This window comes from Botryllus schlosseri, chromosome 12 (assembly GCF_051294905.1).
Source record: "Botryllus schlosseri isolate E-star chromosome 12, Bs_hap1, whole genome shotgun sequence".
Taxonomy (NCBI): Eukaryota; Metazoa; Chordata; class Ascidiacea; order Stolidobranchia; family Styelidae; genus Botryllus; species Botryllus schlosseri.
The window spans coordinates 14,306,819-14,312,956 of record NC_137247.1 but is presented as its reverse complement, the minus strand read 5'-3'; positions in this window follow the sequence as shown (position 1 = coordinate 14,312,956).

Sequence of the window (6,138 nt, the reverse complement as noted above, 5' to 3'; positions counted from 1 at the left end):
ATTTCTAAGAGTGTATATGATGTTATTTTTCAGGAAAAGTCATTTTTTGCTGTTTTCACTATAGTCTACCAGACAAATGACGATTGCACGATAATTGAGCTAAATTTCAACTAAAACTTCGGTGGGTCCGCGGGGGTTCGTGAAGGTCCAAAAGGGGTCGGCGAAGACAAAAAGGTTGAGAACCACTGACCTACATAAACCAGCACGAATGCAAAAGAGAACTCGTTGCTCTATCAAGTATGACCGACCGCAACCGGTAATCCGACCGTGGTCGAGCATGTCAATTTGTTAACCGCTAAGACAAAATACAAGCACATTCTTCCAAATGACAGTAGCCCGTGCTTGAGATGAACGGAGTAGGATGTGAGTGGCATATCGATTTCGCTCACCGACACTGTCAATTCAATTTCATTGCTTTTTCAATCAATCTTATTAACTGTTACTTCAAATGTACCCAGCAATGCTTGCCTTGTAGCAGGGGTGCGTAGACCTGCTTCGTGCGCTAGCCGCATATCAATAACCATATGAAAAGAGCTACAACACAAGAATTCAAAAATACGAATATATTCCGTTACAATGAAACGTATGGGCTATCGAATGAAGTTTATTATTTTGTGGTGATACCTGGCTGGAAGGTGTTTGAAATCAGGCGGTGACGTTGAAGCAGTGCAGAGCAGTTCCTTTAAGTGCTGATGACTGTGATGAGCATGCAAGGAAGATTTCAGCTCCGTACATCTGTCTTCAAAATGCCCGTCACTGGTTGGCCAAAATTTCGATATGGATATATGCTCAATTGCTCACTGCTCAATCATCGAAATAGTCGGCACCGAATGGCCCCCTCCTTGCAATTCATCCCAATTTTCGCGCGTCCTACATGTTTTGTAGATGATAAATAAAGATACACCTTTCATTGTCCAAATATAGGCTAATAATTATTCACAATGATTTTGCTTGCAATATCACGCTATTCCGATTGTAAATGATCGATTGGCTCGTTTCCGGTGCACCTACAAATAATACTTTTAGATCAGGTCTAGAGTTTTGCTCTACGTCATGTGCCCAAAGTATTCAAATTTTCACGAATTTAACCATATTACTTTTCGATGCCATATAAAAATCCGAACTTTACCACATAATAAGTTATGTAGCCAAGGGTTCAATTGAATAATCAAGAAAAAAGGTACTGGTGTCGACCTAGGCGGATTCTTTCAATAGTATTTGGTTAGAGCAGGGGTTCTCAGCCCTTTCCTGGCCGTCGCCCATTTTCCGGTTTAAAAATGTGCTGTGGCCCACCTGACATCTTAGAGTCATAATCCTGTTTAATGCATGGTCATGGACAGCGCCGATATGCCTATTTCTCTAAAATATATAGGCGCATTTTTCTCTAACTGGTGATATTTAAATCTCGATCTCCCGGAGATGTGAAATCGTGCAAAGCGCGAAAAAAATTTCAAGTTGAATAATTATCCTCCAACAAACGACCAACGAAATAATCCTGGGCCCCTTCGAGCTCTTCCAATTGGAGGTGTGGGTGCGGCAGTTACGGCCCTGGTAGATCATAAGCTAAAACTCCTAAGTAGATTATTTTCGTCCACTGCAACATTCGCGTCGCGAAACACAATGATCAGATCCCCGCACTGTGTGATTGGGACTTTAGTGATACTATTGTGGGGAATATTATAATCATTCTGGGCCAGCATCGAACAATTCATTGGTGAATGGGGTACTACAGAGAAGTGGAGAAAGATTTTTCAGTATGCATGATGTAGGCCTACTTTGTATGTTTTGTACCAAAACAATTGAAGTTACGATGTCAGAATATTCAATTCAATGATACGATCAATTCTGACATTTTAAACCGACTTCAAAGATTAATGCGCTCCGATAAACCTTCAATCGATTAAGATTCGTTGTGGTGGTGCAGTATACCTCTGCCAGAAGTTGCTAATAATTTGCAATTATGGCTATTTTTACCTTGCAATAATACGGCCTGCCAAAGTACAGTAAATCTCTACATCAATTTCACTTCATTGCGAGTTCATTGCTATACCCCTTTCAACGGCATACGACATATGACCCTGCCGGAATACTTGGTTACTTCAGCATTATCTTCCAGTTATTATACGCTTGAAATTATTTTAGTTACTGTTAGGCGTAGGTTGTCATAGCCAGTAGAAAAAGCCACCGTTTCTCCCTAACGTTTTCGATTTGTGCATGCTGACTTCATACGTGCCACTACGTCTAATCAGAGTCGGATGAAAAGCATTATGTAGCCTACGTCCAATTCGATAATACGAATATATTTTTAGCGAATAACATAAGAAATATAACTAAACTTACATTAATTCTGAAAATTTCTGAATAGCTCTGTGACCCACCTCAAAATGCTCTGTAGCCCACCATTGGGCCATGGCCCACCCTTTGAGAACCCCTGGGTTAGAGGATGCAATCATCCGAGGATATTTCACACATATCTGATGCAAACTGCAGGATATGGCAAGACAAATAAATATTACATTTATCATCAGATATCGGCGCAGTGATGGAATTATAGAGTATGACTGGAGTGACGACTCGATTGTTCTCCCATTGTTAGCCGGCAGAATGGTCACGGTCAGATGGATCCACCCAAAACAGGATAGCTCAGTGCTTGTTTCAATGGCGTTCAAGGCGATTCGTCGTGTATTTCTTGAAGTTGCGTCGGAATTAGTTAGACAGTTCAACATTTAGGTAGCGGTGGCGAGTCGTTATGACTAGTGAATAATACTGTGTAGCCTATGTTACATTTCTCACGAGATTGATGTGATATTGTGGGTTTGATCCTTTGTAGAGTTTGCTACGTATATGAATATAATGACAGAAGGTATAGAATATCTGGTTCGTGTGCATTGGCTATTGTGAGATGAACTCATGGAAAGAAAGACTGAAGAATACTACAAAGTGAACAAGTGGAAAGATCTTGAACTATACCGATATGCAATTCACAATATAGTTGATTGAAAATATGTCCTATATTAACTGCAGAAACTCGAGTATGAATATAACAAATAATATTGCAACTGTCTTGTAGTCTTATATAATGCCTGTCCGATAACCGCAGAAACTTGAGTATGACTAGCAGGACCGTAACTGCCGCACCCCAAACCCCCCAATTGGGGGGGGGGCGAGCTCGAAGGGGGCTCAAAATTATTTCGCGAATTAGCATAAATTATTGAGTCTTTTTCAAAAATTTATGCAACTTTTTCAAAAAATTTTCGCGCCGCGTGTGATTTCAAGTTGCCAACTTTCTTATAGTTATTTGGTAGCCTACTCTTCCCTAAGACAAAATACGCAAGATTTGTCGAAATGGACATATCGGCGAGACATTTAAAGTTTTAGAACATGTAACATGCTACTCCAAGAAGTGTGCCAGAACGATCGGCAGCGAGAAAACCTGGGCCGAAAAGGACTGCCCGCTTACGCTGACCGAAAACTTCGTTATATATGCAAAATGCATATAGGTTTAATTTTCCATAGGCGCCTAAATGACTGGCGCCGAATGTTCCTGTCTTGGCAATCTGAACCTCCGAAGACAAATACCACTCCGCAGGGAAAAATTGTATGCCCGTAAAGAAATACCAATTTGAGATCGCGTGCGTCGTTAGTCTAGTACAGTGGTTCCCAACCTTTTTCGTCTCGTGCCCCCCTTGGCCGATATTTGAGCTAAAATCCCCCCCTATGAAAAAGTTGCCTGTGACTAAAAAATTGTGCTTTTTAACGCGCAACCACTTGTTGAAAGAAAAGGAAAGGACGTAGTTTATTTTTGTCCTTGATGTTTTTTCCGGCATATACACCGACTCATGATACACATACATACGATCTGTGCATATACATACCATTAGCATATGGTGTGCATATGCCGCTGGACAAGGAAGTGCAGATATAGCCTTTACGGCTTTTTAAGTCATGCACCACCCCTCCATGCTATCCCAGTAATGCATGAGCGCCAAGCAGGGAAGTCATGGATACCAGTGTTACTGTAATCAGGTCTTTGGTCTGACCCAGCCGGGGATCGAACCCACGACCTACCGAGGCGCGAAAATATTCGATAATTCATGATAAAATCGGTCAATAATATTGGTAATTGCATATATATTATTGCTATCAATTTCTTGTTCTCTCTGTTCACGTTGTCAGATTTACCGGTAGACCTGAATGAGGTGGCTTGGAAACTGTAGGGCCCGTAAATAATAATTAAACATATTCGGGCGGGCGGCCCCGTTGGTATGACCTCGTTTCATGATGTCATTTCGTGATCTCCTATCCGTTATATCAAAAAATACAGAATCGCCCAAATGCACTAGACCAGTGGTTCCCAACCGGGGGGAATTCCCCCCTTGGGGGAATTTTGATATTCTTAGGGGGGAATCTGGCTTAATTTTTTTAGGGGGAATCTGGCTTTTGCATTGTATCGGAAAATACACTGGGTTCACAAGGTTTTTAGATTTTTATGGTATAGCGAACTGTTAAGTAGAAATTAGTTCTTAACATTTGTATGTTTCTTTGGCGTATTTCAAGCCAGGTGTATGTTCAAATGCCTTCCGTATATATTACACCCCCTGATAAAGTGAGACTCAAGAGTCGATTTCGTCGGGTCCACGACAGCCTCTCGACCAAATTGCTACTAAGCAGGAAAACGTCAAGCCGACTTCAGCACAAGGCCGCTAGTGAAATTGTTTAACTTTTTAAGCCAACATATGAGCTAACGTGAAAAACATACCGTACCAATTCATCGATTCAACTCAAGTCCATAGCGAGCGGACTTCGTGATTTATTTTTCGTCAGCCGCTACCCAACCGGTGAAAAACAGGTCAAATTTGACTGTACTTTACCAAAGTTTAGTGCGGTCCGCATCAGGGTTGTAATGACTCGAGTCATGACTCGACTCGAGTCAGACTCGAGTCACGATTTTCGGATGACTCGACTCGACTCGAGTCATTTTCTCAAAATACGGAAATGACTCGACTCGACTCGAGTCAATCTGTGTATTGACTCGACTTGGACTCGAGTCATTGCGCATGACTCGAAACAAGTCATTGACTCGAGATTCAGACGGCCAAGACGGACATTTCATTGTAATTTCGAAGCCAACACACTATTGGGATTTCGTTTGTTGGTACTGGTGCTTGAAAATGCGACCAGAAACTGCTAAAAGTGAGGAAAATTGATATATTATAAATGCGAACCATTCAATATCACCAAACAGAGTTACAAAAGTGGGTTTAGGAAGACTATAACTGGAAACTGAGCAGTCAACACAATGACTTGGACTCGGACTCGAGTCATAATACCATGACTCGGACTCGTTCCTCGGTTCGCTGGCTTGGACTCGGACTTGTTTCGGTGGGAATTGAAAATGACTCGACTTGACTCGAGTCAAAAATAGAAAAGTGAGATTGACTTGTGACTCGGAGCCTTGTGACTTGGTTACAACCCTGGTCCGCATTCGCCATACTTCGGACATATCTGAATATGTTTGGCCATTATAGTTGCTCAAGATAGCGTAATGGTGAAGCGTCCGGCTTCTTGATCGGTAGGTCGTGGGTTCGATCCCCGGCCGGGTCAGACCAAAGACCTGATTACAGTAACACTGGTATCCATGACTTCCCTGCTTGGCGCTCATGCATTACTGGGATAGCATGGAGGGGTGGTGCATGACTTAAAAAGCCGTAAAGGCTATATCTGCACTTCCTTGTCCAGCGGCATATGCACACCATATGCTAATGGTATGTATATGCACAGATCGTATGTATGTGTATCATGAGTCGGTGTATATGCCGGAAAAAACATCAAGGACAAAAATAAACTACGTCCTTTCCTTTTCTTTCAACAAGTGGTTGCGCGTTAAAAAGCACATTTTTTTAGTCACAGGCAACTTTTTCATAGGGGGGAATTTTAGCTCAAATATCGGCCAAGGGGGGCACGAGACGAAAAAGGTTGGGAACCACTGTACTAGACTAACGACGCACGCGATCTCAAATTGGTATTTCTTTACGGGCATACAATTTTTCCCTGCGGAGTGGTATTTGTCTTCTGAGGTTCAGATTGCCAAGACAGGAACATTCGGCGCCAGTCATTTAGGCGCTTATGGAAAATTAA